A 19,585-nucleotide genomic window follows, 5' to 3' on the forward strand; every position below is an offset into this window, starting at 1 on the left:
GCTCTAATTTAACTGCCTTACCTGAATTTTTCACAGACCAGCTTTCTAAAGCATGGCCAGTACTGGTGAACTGTCTTCACCTAAGCAGCAATCTCTGCATGTCTCTCGATCACTGCACATGTGTAAACTCTGCTCTGCACTTTACCTTCCAGTTAGGCAAGACTGAGCTTCTGTAGTGACCCGGTTGTGGATCCTTGCCAGTGGCATGTGTAAACCCCAAACCCTAATAAATGAACTGTTAATCAAAATAGATGCTACCAACCAGCAAGTCTAAAAAGGAACAGCCTGTTTACATGTCTTAGTGTACTTATGCTAACTAGTATATTCATGGTGAACCTTCCCACAAGGCAGCTCTGTGATGGAGAGGAGAGGCCTCTTCCTCTCCTGTGTGGTCTGCTGTGTGTCCCTTGCACCACCAGGAGTGGTGGGTGTGTGTGTGGTCCCACAGTGGGGCCACAGAAGCTGTTAGAAGCTCACTGACTAATAACAAGAATCTGTGTGGTCCCTTAAAGGGTACAGAGGAACCCTGTTAGACACCCACATTGGCACAGGGTCGGAGGATCTTCTGAAGAGCTGAGTCCTGGCACGAAGATTCCCTCTGTGTTCCTAGGTGGAGCATGGCTGGGTGGGAATGCTGAACGCAACCCCTGGGAAGAGCTGCGTAACTGTTCCTTGTCAGTTCCTGACACGAGAAGCCAGCAGACACCTGACAGCACTTTGCCAGCTTGGTCGGGACATGTAGGCGGGGTTGTCTGTGAAGTGATGGGGTTTTTGTTTGGCTAGGTGTTTTGGATGTATTCTCCATTACAGCCAAGCATGCAGTGGAGCCTGTAGTTACTCACATGGAGAGGGTTGTGTTGTGACCCCAAAGGGGTGGTGGAGGGAATCGGCAGAGTGCCACTGATGGCTCTCTCCGTGCCTGGCAACACCAGTGCTTGGGTGTGCCCAAGGAGGAGAGTGGCTGTACGGATTTAGTGGCCACAGCTAGCACAGGTTGTCTCAGCGGCAGAAGCAGAAGGGGACAAGAATGCCATCTGCCACATCACCTGTTCAAAATCTGTTTCCTCAGGCTGCATTAGCCACTGGGGTTAGCCACAAGCCTTTCTGTCCGGAGAGGTCAGCTCAGCACTGCTGTGAAACACCTCCTCAGGAACTCAGTTTCCCTTGGAAAGAGCTGGTGGAGGTGGCTCATTTATCAGTCCTGCGATGTGCACTGAGGGGAGAATGCCATTTCCATCTCTTTTTGCTTTACACTTGGATCCTGGCCCTAAAAATGCAAACCTGTTCTAGCATCTTTTCACACCGTATTAAATGAGAAGACGTATTCTTATAGCTGTAACAGGCCTGTTTTATAAGCTGGCTTTGGGCCACCTCAGCAGAAATCAGTGGGCTGTATGCATATGCTCTGCCTCTCCTTTGTAGGGGAGAGTGGGGAGAGGGGCTTTATTACCCACACTCCCCCTCTCACTCCGGGAGAAGTAAAGCCCCTCTTAGGGCAGCTACATCTTTTGCTGCGATTAAATTCTCTTGTTCTCCAGACATTAATGACAGAAGTTTCTCTGAGAGGTATTCCTAATGCCAGGAAGGGAAACGAGCATGCGTGTGCATTTTCTACTCTGCTTTGCTGCGAAGTCATGTGAAATAGCTATAGATGGCACTCTGGTATTGGTTACTGCTTGTGCCTAGCCGTTTTCGTGCTGAGAGGACAGAGCACAGTGGTACTCTGTCTTGAGAGACTAAGATCAGTTTGGCCAGCTTCTGAGAGAAGATTTATGTATAGCTTCTGCAGCAAACACATGGTGTGAGCAAGACTATAGTTAAGGGTAGGAAGGGTAGAAATTAAGGAATAAGATGAAGCCTAGTGGCAGAACAGCATCGTATTATAGGAATACTGTTTCCTGCTATACAGATTTTTATAGACAGTGCTTCCATGTAGATGATCTGGCATTTTGGGTCTTGTGTTGGTAAGGATTTAAGGAAACTTCGTACCTCATTTAAGGGGATGTTCTATTCGGTGTCTGCCCAGGCTTTCCATGCCCTAAGGACTGGTGCTGGAGGCCGTGGTGCCCTACAGTACCAAAGGGACGGGCTGCAGTGCCTGCGCTGGCTGCTCAGGGGTTTGGCTCCAGGACAGAACTGCGGAGGTGTTAGCTGAGCAAAGGATGCTGTTAGGCTCTGTCTCCCACTCCTAGGTCTCCAGTGGAGAATTTTCGCCTGAGAGCACAAAACCTCTTCCTGTAAATCAGTAATAGAAATAAGATTTAGAATGGGTGAGTACTTGAGGGTAGAAGGGGGTGTTTGCTCTGTGCATGGCCCTTGTGCTGCCAGGGAGGGTCTTACATCTTCGGAGGTTTTTCAAACTGGAAAGGTGCTTTACGTGCACAGTCAGGGATCCCTTTCTTTCCCTTTCTTACTCCTGCATTTCAATATTCAGGCAGAGAAGCACTGATTCATTTGAAATGCATTCTCTGCTCCATAGATCATTGCCAGGCTCTGTGAAAAGTCTGCCATGTCTAGGTTTTCAAAACTGCTGTTTGCTTGGACTCTTTTAGTGACTTCTGCCTGTTTCAGGAATCAAAGTCTAATTCGCTTTCCATTGTGACTTGTAAAGTCTTGGACTATTTAGAGGCATATCAAAAATTAAAAGAATCTCTTCGGGCAGCATCAAAGCCTGTGGTGTTTGAATCTTTGGTAGGAAGATTTCTCCTGCTTGGAGAATAGTTCATTTTAATGCTGTGAAATAGAGCATGATAACTGTGCTGCTGTATATACTAGAGTGAGCATTATGTGCTGCTTAATAAAATGATGCTCCTGTCCAAGAACTTCCTTTCATAATGAAAGAGGGAAGGTGCAGTATTCAGATACTAGTAACTCATACCTAAAACTTTTGGCACAAATTTGTCTTTAGTTTAGTTCTACTGCCTGCAGCTGGAGTTAAATTCTTTCTTCCTGGTTCAGTGCTCACTGCTTAAAATACAGCCTGTTAAATGTTGCAATGGTCTAGATACCTTTGGAACCTAGTGCCTGTCTGGTCTTGCTCTGCAGGGAATTTGGTAAGCAGAAGTGGGGTTGAGACACAAAGATGTGGTGTGTAGTCATCGTTCTACTTGGGTTTAGCTCCAATACAATGGAAAGCTGAGGAAGAAAACCTGTTTTCTGTAAAGTCATTTTTGAGATATGTAGAAACACTGTGAGGTCTATAGACATGATCTGGGGGAAAGAAAGATGAGAGATTCTAGGAAGCAACATATAGCTGCAGAAGTGCAAAACCTACAGGACTTTGCCACCAAGAACTCTACCTGCTAGGAATTATCAAAAGCAAATATTCCTTGTTGTAGTACAAGCCTAGGGTATAATCACTGTATTTTGCTTCTTGGCTGTTCCTGAGTTTGTAGTGTCAGGGCAGCTTGTCAGCATCTTTTGGTACTTTTCAGTGCTTGATTTAAAAAAATCCTCTTTTTCCTTTCATTGTACTTCCTACTTCTTTTCAACAGGCTCAAAGCCTGTTGGCAAAATGACTTTTACTGAGCTCAAGTAGGATGCTCACATGTCTTGGGAGTGAATGTAGGTTTGACACTGATTTGATTCTGCTTTTTCTGCCTGCAGCTTATCACTCAAGCTCTCCAATGAAGGACTTTATTTCCTCAGTCAAATATTTTCCATATGACTAGATAATAGCTAGAGGCAGTGATTTTTCTGTCAGTGCTCAGCACTGTGGATTTTCTGTTCAGAAATCACATGGCCATCTGAAAAGTAGTCATAAAAACAAGCACTGCATTTGTTCAGAGTGACAGGATAAAATGAAGTGATGGGGTATTTTTATTTCCATGGCACTTAAAATTTGTCCTTTTTTTCCCAACAAAGCTTGAAGTCACAGGGAGGTTCATTCATTGTCAGCAGACACCTTCCCTGTCAAACTGAAAGTCATGTCCCAGTTTCTCCATTTGTACTCCCTGGAACATGGTACTTGTGAAAAGCACCAGCTCAGCTGCTGGGATGTCCAGATTTCACCCACCTCCTCGATGGGCTGTAGCTGAAAAGATTTTTCCCTGATGCACTAACATGACACCTGGCAGCTTTGCCCCAGAAGCAACTTTGTGAAGGGGAGCCCGATTTCCAGTTCTGTTCAGTCAACAGCTCTCCCATCGCCAGCAAACAAGTGGGTTTGTGATTAGGGAAAATTGTCTGCTGGAAAGCTGATTGAGACACCAAACTAGCTTATGCACCAGTCACCAAGGCACGGTCTTCTAATCATGACTGACACAGTTTTATATTGAAAACAAAGCCTGCCACCATAATCTTTGTGCTGGTTTTATGCTAGTGGAGGACCACTGATTACAATGTGGTTAAACCCGATCTGTACAACAGGGAGAGGAACTCAGGGTACAGAATTAATACTAGATAAAACCACAGGTGTGAAAGGCTCATTAAAAACTATCAAGTCATGGAGTAAAGAAATGTGGGAAAGAAATAACACCAGTGCCAAACAGCAGTATGAGTAGGAAGATAAGGCGAGAAAGTTATTGGCCCGACAGTCCTTCAGAGAGGAGGAGAAAAAATTGGCTTAGAAATTGAGCCCGATAACAAAGTGGTATCTAATGACTCTACATGCAAAAGTGACTTTTCCTTGAAATACTAGTTTTATATTCTAATGCAGAAAAGCTAGGTAGTAGCAAAGGAAGTTGATAGATTTCAAAGGGAATATTAATTAGGAACAATTTGAAAGTCCAGCCAAAGATCTGTTTAAATTGGAGCATTTCTAATGGAAATTAATCTGCCATGTGATTTCCTAAAATAAAATAACTTCATAAGATACTAAGTCTGCATGTGTTCAAAGTAGACTTCGAACATTAGAAAAGAATAAAACAAAAATTAAAGGAATTCACTCCAGAGTGTGAAATGGCCAGTCTGCGCTGCTGCCTGGTGTGGGGCTGGGTGGCTTCGCCTGTGCCAGATAGCTCGGCATGCAGCCCTTTCCAGCAGTGCTGCTCTCGGGGCTAAGAAACACACAGAGCTAGGAAACACACAGGAGGGGTTGATGCAAGTTCTCATGTCTTTCCACAATGTTTTGAGCAACAAGATACTGATTCTTTTGTAGCTTGGTAAGATACGAGTTAGCACAAGCTGTATGCTAATGAGAATAGTACCTTGCAGTGTTTTTGTCAAACTGGTAGCTAACTTTCAGTCCTTGTGGGAGGAGCAGGTAGGGCTGGGAAGAGCACAAGTATGTGGCTTTCGGAGAAGAGAGGAGATGATATTTGGGGCATCTGTGTGTGATACGGGGCTGGGAAGGAAGGAGATGGAACAATAACCAGTTTTCTGGTTACAGATTTGCCTCTTTCTTTGATTTCATGTTACAACCCTCTGTCAGCCACTATATATTGTTCCTTTGGTGTCGCTTAGAGCTGTGTTTGGTTTATGCCAGTTGAGAATCTAGTCCATAATTCCTGAGGGTGAAGCCTTATTCACCACTACAGAGGTTATATTTCTTGTCAGGTCATTTCACACGTGTGGAGCCTTTTAGAAAACCACAGCACACAGATCTCCATGCGCTTCCATTTACATATGTTGGAACGTGCTTGATTTGTCATATGGCCATGCAGCATTTGCAAACTGAAGCACGATGTACAGCATCCTTGTGCAGCTGAGACCCACGCTCCCTTGGTGACCTCTGGAAGAGCTAAAAGTATTGAGAAAATCAGCCTTTGGAGTTGTTAATGAAATAGAGAGCCTTGCAGAATATTTTCGTGAAGTGACAGACCTAAGAGGATTTTAAAATACTAAATTTTTCCTTTCCTGGACCAAACCCAAATTCTTGGTACCAATGCACCTTAGCGCCAGTAGGATTCTGCTCCTGTGTGTGTATGTGTGAGTGTTGAAGGCCATGAGGCATGCACTGGTCTGCCAGTGCTGGGTGCACCAGTTCCACTTTGCAATGCAAATGTGAGACATGGTGAATGTTAATGGATCTGTCTGCACGCTTGCAGAGATTTTTGCAGAAAATGAGACTTACAGGCCTAATGCATTCAATGTATCATAGGAGCCTAAAAGCATGCCAGTCTTTTCAGTTTTGTTGGGAAAAGCAGGCAGGTATGTGGCATAAAGAAGACACCAGAGTTGAAGGACAGAAGGAATGGCTGAGCTAGTAAGTGCTCTTTGATCTCAGCACACCTGTTCCCTTTGAGATAACTTCATGAAACACATACAACCTTTGCACCATCCCCACAGCTCAGCCCTTATTGCTATGAAATAGCCATGAGCTGGAAGCATTTTCTCTCTACTGATGTTTAAAGGTGACTGTCAGGTATCCCCCATTGTGACTGGGATAACTACAGTCTCTGAGGATGGTTTTGGCTGATCTGAGCGCTACCTACTTATATTTGGGTTTTATGCCCTTTGCTTTCCAGGCTTTTGTCTGATCCTAGGAAAGTAACCTCAAGGCATGTGCCAACCCTTCACTCCCAGCATCAGAGCCTGTTCCAGGACCTTCAGCTTGTTGCTCCACAGATATTTGCCCCACTCCCCTCTGCTTCAGTCTCTTCACTAGTTTGACTGCTGAGAAACTATGGCAAGGGGTGAGATGAGCTCTTCTTGGCAGGGGAAGGTGGAGAGGGAGCACCCTGGTTACTGTGCTGGCTGTTTCCTCCTGGTGATGCTGACGTTGGGTGGGATCCAGCCCCCAGAGTGCTCCCGGGGATGCTTTGCAGTATCCTGTCTGGGGCTGTGGAGCTGAACAGGGCTGATTTAGAGAGAGCCTGCGAGAGGATCTTGAAAGTTAAGGGTTAAACTCTGGCCAGCTGGACTTCAAGTAGCAGGCAGCATTCAAAGCACATTGGACAAGTGGGATGTGAGAAGCCAGAATATGCAGGCACTGGGAATTGTGGGTGGCACTGAAAAGCCAAATACAAGAACAGAAACATGTATTTTAATACATATTTTCATTACAGTCACAAGCACAAATTGTGAGGGGGGAAGTGCATCTCAAGAGCAACATATGTGTTATCTCATGCCTCCATCTAAGTATACAAGCATAGGATTAATGTCTATTTAACATAAAGCTGAAAGTTTGGTGTACAGATGGTAGGAAGTTGGGCAACAGCATGTGTAGCTTGTAGCATAGATCTGTCTTAAATGAATGCCATCACCTAGTGTTGTTTCTCACAAAATGTTACCCTTCAAATCCGTCCCTAACCCACTTGCAAAGATGCTGAGCTGCCTCTTCAGCACAGGCGTACTCAGGAAATTATAGGCCAGTGAGTTTGACCTCAGTCAGGCTAGGTAAGAATCTAGTGACGATAAAATGAGATGAGAACACAAAGCAGCAGGAGAAATATGAGCTGATAAAAATCAGCCAGTGTGGCTAAATCTTGTCAAACAAATGTAGTGGGGTTTCTCTCCCCCCTTTTAAGGTGATGATGCAGTGAGCAGAGTTGCACACAGGAAGCGATGGACACAGACATCTGTAAGACACTTGACACAGCGAGGCATAACAGACTGGTGGGTAGGATTAGTAGGTACAAAATATGCCTGGGAGATACCAAAGGAGAAAATGTGATTGGCATGCTGAAAAACTCATTGCATGCAGATTTCAGAGCCATGCACAGACAGGTAATAAGCAGAATCTCATACCACACTGTGTGTGAAATACATACTATTAATGCTCTTTGCAGGTGGGGGAACAAGAGGCCCAGTGAGATGACATGATTCACCAAAAGGGAAAGCAATGGAACTGGAAGTAATGCCTTCCAGATTAATTTCATTAGTATGATCTACTGTGGCTGTTTTGGTACATCCCTGCTCTAGCCAAATAACTGTGGGGTATTGAGAGAGGGGATGAGGCTTTACAGAGAACCTCACTCTATGTTCAGGCAATTTTGCTTCAGAATTTTCTTCTGTTCCTATTTATGGTGATTTTCTTCGTCTTTATGAATCTGACCAAGCCTATCTTGAAAGGGAACTTATCTTTCAATCTGCTGTTATTGAGGTCAAATGTTAGGAGCATGCTTTTAGGGAAATATCTTTGACCTCATTGATTATGTTGTAGCTCTGTCTTTTCTAAAGCTTAGGACAGTGTCTGCTTTATGAACGCAATCGAAATCAGTGCTTTTATTCTCTGCTGTTTGCTCTCTCAAATCAAATGTTCTTGTGGTCTGAGTGGAAGCCAAGAGTGGTAGCATGCAACACTTTAGCTGCAGCTGGCTGGCTTGGAGACCTCTCAACTGGTCTTCACAAATTTTCTGCCAACTGGGGACAATCATGCTTCACTAAGGCGCCCTGCTCATGCATGGCAGTGGAGCTGGGAAGTGACTTACAAAGCATCTGCTGTGTTTAGTCCCTTTGAGCCTCTCTGTAAGGTACATAAAACAGCCACTTGAGCAGAATCCAAAGCCCTCTCCTGAGTTCCACACTTTTTATTTAGTGGATCAGTTCTGTGTTTTCCATTTTATTTAAAATTAACCTACTTGTAGATCCCTGTTTTTAGCTGAAATAATGCCCAAGTTGTCCTTCATGGGCTCTATTCCTTCACAAATGATCCTCTTAACTCATCACTGCTTATTTTTGTAGACCTTTCCTTATAATATGCTTGATAATTCTGTGAGATATTGGTCTATCACTTACTATAAAGTAAGACTATAAATTTCTTTCAGAATCTTTTTGTTGATTGTCCTGAATGAATTTTGCCTGGCAGCTGCCAATATTCCTTTAAGATTTCCCATGGCAGACCTGACTAAAACATCACTGTGCCAATAGCTTTGGGGTTTTGTCTTCCTGGGCCAGTTACGGACTGCAGGCAAGTCATGTCACTGTTACCCACCTGCTGAGTGCTTTCCAGTAAATGCGTTTAATAGTAGGATTTTCATAAGGGGTTAAATACCACCTCTGTCAGTGAAAGGTTTTATCTCTAATGTAAAGAAGCACGAGGGAGGATTTGCACTGACCTAAATCTTCATCTCAGTTATGGCCACCAAAGCTTCGTATCACCCCAAGAGCAGGAAAAGGTGCATTGTCAGTGTTGCACGATGGAGGTAACAAGGCAGAGTTTCAGTCTCTTGCCTGATGTTACAGAAGCAGAGTTCAGTAGCAGAGCTTGGAGCTGTTCCTGCAGATGTGCGTAGCGAGGTCTGTAGCTTGCTGTGCAATGGGCAGGACAATACAAAGGCTGGAAGAAAGCAGCTGGGAGAAATGTCTTTGTTCGGGAAAATGAGTTCCCAACACAGGCTGAGGAATGCTGGAAAAAGGGTTTATCCAATAGTTCTGTGGAGGTGATAAATGTTAGCGGGAACCTGATGGGAGTGCAGCCTCTAACTCTGAGAATTATGAGGGAAATCATAGTATTTATGGGGGAAATTATGTATCAAGACAATGTTTTCTGTGCTTGTATAGCTTCAGAAATGAAGGCTCCACCTTGGCTTTGGCTGGTGGGCAGTGTTGCCCACTTTGTGGACTTCTGTGCCTTGAAAAATAAACAACTTTTTACTGTCCTTTGAGACAGGGTGTTTTAAGGATGCAATTTGTCTAGAGGCTGGAAAAGGCATCTAGGAGCAGGGACTTTCAGAGGTCTAAGCTGGATGTCTCGCAGTGGGTTGGTCACTAGCCCACTGCCAGCCACGTTTTCTTTGTGTTTGATTAGTACAGGCATTTACTTCAGTTGCACCACAGGAACAGTATGTGAGTAGGCAAATAATTGTTTAGAAAGGCTTGTTTAGTCTCATGTGGCCTTTTTTTCTCATACAAAGTGCCAACAAAGGAGCAAGTCCTCCTAAGGGTTTCTGTTTCCTTCAGCTCCCACCTGAAGCTTCTCCATTAGCTCAAACAGATTTGGGCTGCAGTTGTGCTGATGGCCATGTTCGGAGAACATCAAACAAGGGCAGAAGTGAATCCCTAGCAAGGATGTTGTGCAAGATTCACCCTTTGGTTCTGATGCTGTGCAGCATTATGCTCTATACATGACTGACAAAGCGGGTAAGCGTGCCCATCTGCACATCAAGACCTTTCTACCCCACCTGTGGCCATTTGGTTGCTGCCCCTCATGCTCAAAACAGAGCTATCTCTTAGGGACCTCCCCTTCTTCCAGCTGCTAGTGCCGGCCTGCACAGTGGAGATAGTGTTTGCATCTGGTACTGAGCCTTCTGCTGCCTGCAGATATCCTCAGTATCGGACACAGCTGTTTGGACAGTTCTCGGAGTCATTAATCCAGGCGAGTATTGAGATAGTTTCCTCCCAATTGTCTCTGCACTCCCTTGTCCCATGAATATGTCCACAGACTAATCTTTCATCCAACTGAAGGACGAGGCTCCTTTCAGCTCCCTGACAATGCAGGACGCAGCAGCATTTGGCTTGGGCAGCGCAGTGCAGCTGGCTGACTCGTATTCCTCGTGACCGCCCCTGTCCTGGCGGTGAGACCCTTTCACGGGGCTGTGCTTTTTCTAGTCGCTCTCAGATTTGTGTCTGTCCCCTTTCACACAGGAGTTTGAATTTCCATCTGCTGCTGACGTGCTGCAGTGGCCTGCCTGGGCTGCTGGCTGCTGCACATGTTCGCTCTGCCGCCTCGTGCTGTCTCCCTGAGCCTCCCGCTTCGCAGGTGAGTGACTGTGGGGCACAATAGCTCTAATTCCTCCTCTCCATCCCATTACACTGCTGCTCGCCTGCTTGGGAGGTGATGGAAAGGACTCGTGTCTGAAACACCATGAAGGGCAAGGCCACCCCCAGAGTGTCTGTCTTACCTGACCAACACAAAGTGATTATTCAAGCCTCTCTCTTTCATGAATAGTTTTGATATCATCATTTGAGCACAATATCCCCAGAGCTGTTTTGCCACTTGAGCCCTGGATCCCTGCTCCCTGTCACTTTATTTTTGCCTCTCCCAGCTTGATTATTGATGAGAGCAATTTGCAGTATGTGCCGCTTTATTCGGCAGGAACAAACTAGGTGTACAAGAGAGAAAAGTATTCCCATCCTCTTTGTAGGAGATTGAGCAATGTGCTTCCAAATCTCTGCACATGTGTACTGTCCTTGATTCATGTTTCTGCGGACAACTCTGTCATTTGCATACAAACGACTGTGGTTCTTCCAGGCTTTGCTATGCCTCAGGCTGCAGCTGGGCTTCATGTTCATGTTATGGAACATGTTCCCAATCTGTATCTGTCACTGCTACTTAATGAAAAAGCTGAACATCACTTCTCTTGCAGGCTCCTCTAACGGTTCAATTTTAATTTGTGTGTTGCTGACTGATTTTCTGTTTAGGCTATGATAAATAAAAATTAAACATTCAGAACAGATCTCTAGCTAGTGATGTCAACACATTTTGCAAATTTAAATTATGCCTCGCAACATCCCTGCAATCTGCTTTCTTCTGAGAGGGAAACTGAGGCAACCAGAGGTGACCAAGGAAACTGAGAGTCCTAATGCTGGAAGCAAATCTATTGCTGCCAGCACAGCGTCACTGGGCATGGTCCAGTTAACATCTCTGTGTGCCAGCCAGGGGCTGGTCTGAGTTAGCAAGGGCATCAAATGAAAGCTCTGGAAAATCTAGTTCTAGTGATTTAAGGCAATTCCATCCATGACTGTCTGCTCCGTTCCTCTGCCAGACAAACACGTCACTGCAGCAGAGACTGCAGGAAGCAGCATGCTCCTGTACGTCAGCCCCTCCAGTCCAAGCCTCGTGTTTCATTATAAGCCTTCTTTTAGCTGAAACACCTGACTTCGCAAAGAAATGGTTCAAGTGTGGTAGAATTTCTTCTTTCTTGGCTTTGCACTGAGGGTCTTCTCATTTGAGAGGTTTCTGTCAGACTTTGTTCCTAGAAGTCATTGGAATGGAAATGAAATGTTTCACTGGACGTTTACATGTGCCACTGCTGCCGTGGTATGTGCAAGTGATGCATATGCATGGTTGTCTACTCCTGACATCAATGTTCAGTGTGTTAAAACGATGTTAATATTCAAACTCAAGAATTTTATGCTGAAGGGGAATGGTATTTTCATGTGCTGCTCAATACCTGCATTTCTAATATTCCTGGATGTTAGTAAGTGTTATATTTAAATAAGTGTTGTCTCCTTACAGTTTTCTAAATAGAAATGCCTGTCCCTTTTTAAAACTGAAATGTGTGATTAGAAGAGTTGTATGGGTTTAAGTTCAAAGTGTAGGCTGCACCTTTCATTGCCTGTAAAGGTCACTCATGTAAGTAGGAATAGCTATTTGTAAGCAACATTATCTGCCAACAATACAGGTTGCATGGACATTTTGCCTCAGTAATTACCTGTGTTGATACTGTATTCAGTACTGTGTCGTGGTTTAGCCCCAGCTGGCAACTAAGCACCACGCAGCCGCTCGCTCACTCCCCCCTGGTGGGATAGGGGAGAGAATCGGAAGAGCAAAAGTAAGAAAACTCGAGGGTTGAGATAAAGACAGTTTAATAGGTAAAGCAAAAGCCGCGCACGCAAGCAAAGCAAGGAATTCCTTCACTCCTTCCCATGGGCAGGCAGGTGTTCAGCCATCTCCAGGAAAGCAGGGCTCCATCACGTGTAACGGTTACTTGGGAAGACAAACGTCATCACTCCAAATGTCCCCGCTTCCTTCTTCTTCCCCAGCTTTATATACTGAGCATGACACCATATGGTATGGAATAGCCCTTTGGTCAGTTTGGATCAACTGTCCTGGCTGTGTCCCCTCCCAGCTGCTTCTGCACCTGGCAGAGCATGGGAAGCTGAAAAGTCCTTGACCAGTGCAGCAACACCTAAAACATCTCTGTATTATCAACACTGTTTTCAGCACAAATCCAAAACACAGCCCCCCACCAGCCACTATAAAGAAAATTAACTCTATCTCAGCTGAAACCAGGACATACTGCCATTGCCAGAGACCTTTAAAATGGGTGTAACTGTGCTTTCATTAGAAGGAAGAGAAACACCACAGCTTAAGACTGAGGGTGGAAAATTGTGATTCAAGACTCAACTTGAGCCAAGGAGATCTTTAGGGATTAAGTAAATGCCATTACTAATCAGGAACAGGCCACTTACAAAATTCCTCAGACCCTGGAAGTCCATGGATTTCAGGATAGTTTCAGTCTCATGATTGACTGCAGCGATGTGGAGTCTGTCCTGCCTCTTAGTCCATCAGTGCTTTTATCAATGATGGAAGTGCTCACAGGGGATACTGGATAACCTCATCTAATTTTAAAATAAAACATTTGTACCACCAAAGCACTAAAATCCAGTAAATTCACAAATGACCTCCCAGCTGTAATGCTTTAAAAATCCTAAATGGAAATCTGAACTCCATCAGCCCTTTACTTCTTAAAAGCAAAATAGATAAATACATTGAAAGGACTAATAACAGTTTGGGAACATAGGAGGTCTGTGTGATAAAACTGGCACTTGCTGCCTCGGCGATGGATCAGTAACAAGGAAAAGCCTAATAGCATTTTTATATAGCTGAAGCAGCTTGTGGAGGCATGTAGCACATCCACAGAGCTTTCTGTTCAAAAGGCAGAAGCCAAAATCTCAGCCTTGGTCATTAAAGCAACCATCACAGACTGGAAGGGCTGCTTGATTCACTCTCCAAGCAGCACAGCCCATAAAGGAGCCTGTCTGGCTACAGCTCACTCTCAAACCTGTCACCGGTGCCAACACAACCATCTTGCCATGGGAGACAGGCTGGTTTGGCCGCTGAATGGCAGATGTTCATGCTCACCAGCAGCATCGACCCAAGGAGCCAGCTGGGGCCTCCTGGGCTGAATTCTAGGCTGAGGCTGGAGAATTGCTATGAGTTGCTCACTAAAAATGGTTAGGGTGAGGCCCTAGGGGTGCTTGGTGGGGATGTAACTCAGGTCCAGTTGAAGGCATCATCCCTGTGTGACAGTGACTCCATTTTACTTTGTTTACATGGCCTTTGATGGAGGAAGAGCAAGATATGAATAAGGGTATAAAAATTTGAGCTTTAGGGGCAAGGTGCACAGTTCATGCTGCCTTCTTAGGGACCCTGGTTTAGTTAGACCTGTCTGTGGTCATGGCAGGTGGTCTAGACTTATGTGTTATTGAGGAAATTAATGGCTAATTAAAAATTCTTTAGTTAGATTAGTACCAGATGTTTCACAAAGCACTGTTATAAACATCTGTCCAGCTGCCTTAGCAAAATCCAGTTTGATAATGCAGAGTCCTACTGGTCTTCAGTTTGAGAAAATATACTTGACAAAGTTTTCATTTTTGGATCAAATTTATGTAAATATTTAAAGATTTACTGGATTAATAGGACTTTACAATAACTCCAGAAGCACTCTTCTACTTCATGAATACAAGTAATGTCTTTTTATACACAGCAGCAGCCTCTGAAGATGGATGACAGCTCTCAGTTTGATTGTCAATTACGTGTTTATATTCTGTTTGACAGGTAATTTTTTCATGGTGATTTACTCTTCCTCATAATTAGATGTAGCAATTAGAATATCTTATATATTATGCTGGAATTTTCTTCTAATGATGCTGTAGCTGGATGGTCTCTCAGACACCTGTTCCACAGCAGAGTGAGCATGGGAATTAACTCTCCACCACACCAATCTGTTTCTTTCTTCCTTTTTTCCCCCCTTTGAATCATTCTAGTCTCCTGGTATTGGGGAACTTCCACTGTTTTCCCAGGATATTCCCTATCCCCCGATGATGTTTGTTTCTCTTATCTTTACCTAAGTTACTTCCTTACAGATCTGATCAGCTGACTTGCTATCTTTTGCTGGGCAGCAGCATCCCTCCTCCTTTGTCTCAGAAAACAGATGCTCTGCCATGTTCCTTTGGTACCCCAAGGAATGCTTTTTCATTTCACCATCAATGCAAAAAAATGGCCAGAGATGGAAGAAACATACAGAGAACTGAGCACCTGGAAACATTGGCAGCACTGCCCACGGCCGTGTATCCTCTTGTCCTTGGCCTCTTAAAAACAGCTTTCCCTGCTCGCTATCGCAAAGCACATACTGCAGTAAGGATGAGAGTTCCCAGCCAGAGATTGCCGCTGGGGTAGTATTCAGCGTCAGGATTGATATGCAGAAGAGAGGCATGGCTGCCTGTCTACTTTCCATGTACAGTTATTACACAAGTAAATTACCTGTAAACACACATCTCCATAATGAATACTTGTGTGTCAAAATGCCATTTGCATGGAAAAGTTTGCAGTATTTGCACGTACAAATTAGGTGCACAATTCTGTAGTTTAAATGACTGAACGCACTGGTATGCTTACAAATTCTTGCAGTCAGTGTCTTCCAGCACAGGGGCAGAACCATAGGGAAGGAAGTCCAAATGCAGCCAGACTAGCGGTTCTCAAAGTCTCATCTCCTCCTTATCGCCAACACTATCAGAGTTGTGCTGCCAGCATTTTAATGGGGTGCTCCCAGGAAAGGGTCCTGTATCTGGTGGCGAGCTGGTAGTTTCTAAAAGGCAGAGGAATATGAGTTTCAGGTTACTTCCCACCATCTGGACTGCAGAAATGCGAAGCTGAGGCTGAGCAAGGACACAGCGCTGCAAAGCACCTCCGATGGGTAGCAGCTGGGCTGCACTGTCCCTTCTTCACCTGGTACAAAAGCGATACCCGCATCCTTGCCGGGCCAGCTGGGGAGCAGGAGAGCCAGCCCCACGGCGGGAGAGCAGCATGCTGAGGAAGCAGAGACCTGCCCTGAAGGCTGAAAACCTGAGCAAGCAGCTGTGAATATAACGTTTCATTGATGCAGCTGCAAAACAAGGCAACTTTCGTAGATTTTGTCACTGCGCGTAGAGCTGGCTGAAAGCTTTAGGAGGTGAGTCATGTCGTTCTTTGTCTATAACATGACTTATTGGGTTCCTCTGGACAGGCAGATGTAGCATGTGCGCACAGGTGTGTGCATGTGCCTGTGCATTTTCTTCCCCTACCAGCTTCCCTTGGCTGAAGAAGAGCCCAGATACCCATTTTGAAGAGCCATAATAATTTGATATCATTTGTTTTTTTCCATTTTCAAGTTCTTTGCAAGAAAAACAGCCCATAAGCTTTATTTCAAAGGTGAAAGCTGAAACTCTTGCTCCTAGGTCCGGAGGCTGGCGTTTTTAAAGGGGAGGTCCTACCAGCTGCTGCAATGTCCTTCTGGCTCACCCGTGAGCAGGGGAGTTCCCCTGTCCCTGTGCTCACTGCCATTCCCCTCAGTTTTCTGCAATTATGCTGCAAATTCTGTGGTCATATGCTTAAAAACCTAAATGTTTAATTACATGAAAAGGCTTGTTTGATTTGATTAGCACAGACTTACAAAAGCATCTAGAGAAAGTATCTTCCAACAGGGGAGGTGTCCTTGACAGGAGAACAGGCTTAAACAGGCATTTAGAGAGTTAAACCCTGGTCCCTTTTTGAGGTGTAGCTGGAAACTGAGACCTTAGACCAACAGGATCTGATGTACAAAGCCACCTCAGCTGGTGCAAATGGGCTCCAGTGGATTAGGAGCAAAACCAAGTACTTTTAGTCTTGAGATTTAACAGAGACAGCGCAGATGTCTTCAGGATGTGACCAAAGAGGAATCAAAAATGTCTGGTTAGCCTTCACCTGTGGCCCACGGGGCAGAGAGGGAGAGACAGAGAAAAATGAAACAGGGTTACAGTCCCAATGCTATGATTAATGTTGGTGTTGAAAGGGGAACAGGACTCTCTGAGTTGCCTGCCTAATCACAGGCTGTAACCTGCTTGGCAAGTCTTCTCCACTTTAGACTCTCCTGGCTGGCAGCCAGAAATATTAAGTCTGGGACAGGTGACATTGTGTAGGTTTGACATACCTCTTCTGTTGTCTTTGTAATGCTGCCAGCATCCCGTGGTCATTTTCTGTTGATGGGGCTCTTGTTCCTTTGGGGAACTGATAGCTTGAATATTCATTCTTTCTTTCTGGTTGTTTTTTTGGGGGGAGAGGGAGGAAGAAGAAGGGAGAGCTTAAAAAACAAAATTAGATGGTTGAGATAACACTGGCTATACTGAAATCTCTAGGATTCACAGCAAAGAATTATGCTTCAGGTCAATTTTGATTTCTAGAAATCAACCTGTTGGTTAAATCCCAGTTCAAAAGTACTCCTTTAAAGACTCGCTCTGTACCTTGGCTGTTGCCATAAAAAAGTAATGTTGAAAGAGTGTGGTAGGTCTGGGTTTAAGCACGGCTCCCCACGTCCTTAGGCTTTAAGAAAAAAGCTGTTCCATGAACAGCCAACCTTATGAAGTCTCGTTTCCTGCAGGTTTGGTTTTCTGTCCCACGACCTCCATAAGCCACGGCTCCTCCATCTCTCTCGAGAAATCTCTCGCAGACAAGAAGGGAGGTAGCAAGCAGGGGTCTGTGGGCACTGCTCGATCAGCTGCCTGTCCATGGCATCTCTGCTGAGCTGTCTCACCTTCCTTTGGAGCCAGCTCTTTTGGGTCTTTCCCCACTGCACAAACCAGTCGGGAACTAAATTATCTCAAAGACTTCAATGCCTCTTCCAAATCTGGGTGAGAATGGCTGGTGGAATGAAATGTTATTGGGGAGGAGGGGTGTTGCTGAGGAAAGACAGACTGAGCTGGAGGTCTGTTTCCCAAGGAAACTATGCTACAAAAATAATGCAATTGTGCAAACATACCCACAAAGTTTAGTAACTATTTGCAGTCCCTGTGTACAGCACAGTGTGGAGTGGAAAGTGCTGCTGCTCGTATTGGAGATTGTGACTCTGCCGAAGACTCTGTGTCCCTTGGCGTGTCACTGAACGTCGTGCCTCAGGTCCATCCCAGGTGAAAGGGAGAAAATGGGGCACGTTCCCTGATGGATGTTGGGCTCTTCGGGTTAACTCTGGCTGTGTGCAGGGGACTGCACAACGGGGCCTCAAACTTGGCTGAGGCCTTTGTCTTTCTGGAACACAAACACCAACTAACTTTCAGTTTATAATAATCTCAGTATGTATCTATTTACATAGCTGTTTAGTCCATAAATGTTTCTCATGAAGGCTCTTTCCAGAGCACATAGAGTTCATAAGGCTATTGCTGTGCCATTGCTGTCCATTTCTTGAGCTTCGGGGTTCCTTTCTGAAGCAAATTTAAGCACCCAAATCCAAGCTGATCAGCAGTCTTGACAAAATTTGGAGCTCTAAAAATGAGCACGAGGATTTTTTATATTGTTCCCATTTCTATCTGGCAGCCAAGGGAACGCTTTTTTTGTGGAGAGAATTAACAAAGCGCATGGTTAAGTGATGGTCGTGACTCGTGTTTTGCCAAGCAGAGACAGGTCAAAAGATTTTGGGGAAAACAAAACCCAGCTTCGATTGGCAACAGGCTCAGCACAGCGATCCCCACCTCCTCGTCTCCTCTGTCACTCCGAGCATGTCCTTGGAGCACCTCACAGCACAGCATGGGGTCGTGCCGGGTGGCCAGCCAGATCTTCAGGGAGAGGTGAGTGAGTTCCCAGCCTGCCTCCCCTGGGGGGTGGAATGGTGGCCGAGGGGAGGGAAGAGAGCGCCCGGGGATGCTGAGGCCACGGGGTGCTGCTTTAAACTACACTCCCCGTGCCTCAGTTTCCCGTGCTATGAAAATAGCGGCTCTGACGCCAGGCAGTGGGGATGTGCAGCTGGGGCGGAGGGTGCCTGGGCTGAGTGCCTGGTGGGGAGCAGGGTGCAGAGGAAGGAGGGTGCCTGGGCCGAGCTGGCCGTGCCAGCCCTGCAGCACAAGAGCTGCCCCGGCTGTAGGGACGGCGTCCCTCAGCCTCCCCGGTCCGGGGGCCGTGCCCATCGCCGCGGGCAGGGCAGGGCAGGGCAGAGCCCGGTGCGGGCAGGGCAGAGCCTGGTGCGGGCAGGGCAGGGCAGGGCAGAGCCCGGTGCGGGCAGGGCAGAGCCTGGTGCGGGCAGGGCAGGGCAGGGCAGAGCCCGGGCAGGGCAGGGCAGAGCCTGGTGCGGGCAGAGCCCGGGCAGGGCGCGGCGGAGCGGAGCTGTCCGTGGCCGCCGGTGCTGAGCCGCGGTGGCAGCCGCCGCGCTCCCGCGGGCGCGGACCCTGCGCCCCGCCCCGCGGAGCTGCCGCGGGAGCCCCGGCAAGTTTCTGGCGGCGGAGAGCGGAGCGGGCTGCGCCGGGGGACTCCTCCGGGAAAGGTAAGGGGGGCCCGGCCGCGGGGGAGGCGCTGCCCCGAGCACCCCCGGGAGGGACGCGGTGCCCCCGAGCATCCCCGGCCCTGGGTGTGGGGAGGACGCGGTCCCCGTGGGCGTCCCCAGGTGCAGGAGGGCAGGGAGCCCAGCCCCGCTAGCTGCGTGCCCGGGGCTGAGAGACACACGTTCCCCCGGGGGGGTGTTGGAGCACGGCAGCGGGGCATGCGTGTCCCGGGGTGGGCATGGGGGACCGGCAGTGCCAGCCCTGGGTGCCACCTCTGCTCCCCCGCCCGGGCAGCCTTGGGCACTGGTGCATCTGTGTGAGTGACGCATCGCACTGAGAGCTTTAGGGTGCACGTGTGCATGGGTTGCACCCCCTCTCAAAGGGGCTTGCAAGAGTCCTGGGTGGCTAACAGCAGGGTGGAAAGCAGACTTGTTTTGTCTGTAACCGATGGGGGTGGGCAGCCCTGGCACAGGAAAACTCTGTAATCTACAAAGTG

At 46.7% G+C, this 19,585-nt stretch overlaps 1 protein-coding gene across 8 annotated transcripts in view; it reads left to right on the top strand.

Moving 5' to 3' along the window:
- The window catches only part of LOC140659674 (opsin-5-like), a 45,148-nt gene that overhangs the window by 8,940 nt on the left and 16,623 nt on the right, over positions 1–19,585 (top strand). For 3 of the 8 annotated variants that reach the window (XM_072879552.1, XM_072879555.1, XM_072879553.1), the window contains exons 2-3: positions 10,468–15,779; positions 18,233–18,402. The gene's annotated coding sequence lies outside the window, so the exon portion shown is untranslated. Of the gene's footprint in view, positions 1–10,467; positions 15,780–18,232; positions 18,403–19,031; positions 19,092–19,585 lie in introns of those variants that run through there. The other 5 variants (XM_072879557.1, XM_072879556.1, XM_072879558.1 and 2 more) reach the window with 5 other exon arrangements.

Source organism: Ciconia boyciana, chromosome 14 (assembly GCF_034638445.1).
Source record: "Ciconia boyciana chromosome 14, ASM3463844v1, whole genome shotgun sequence".
NCBI classification, from domain to species: domain Eukaryota; kingdom Metazoa; phylum Chordata; class Aves; order Ciconiiformes; family Ciconiidae; genus Ciconia; species Ciconia boyciana.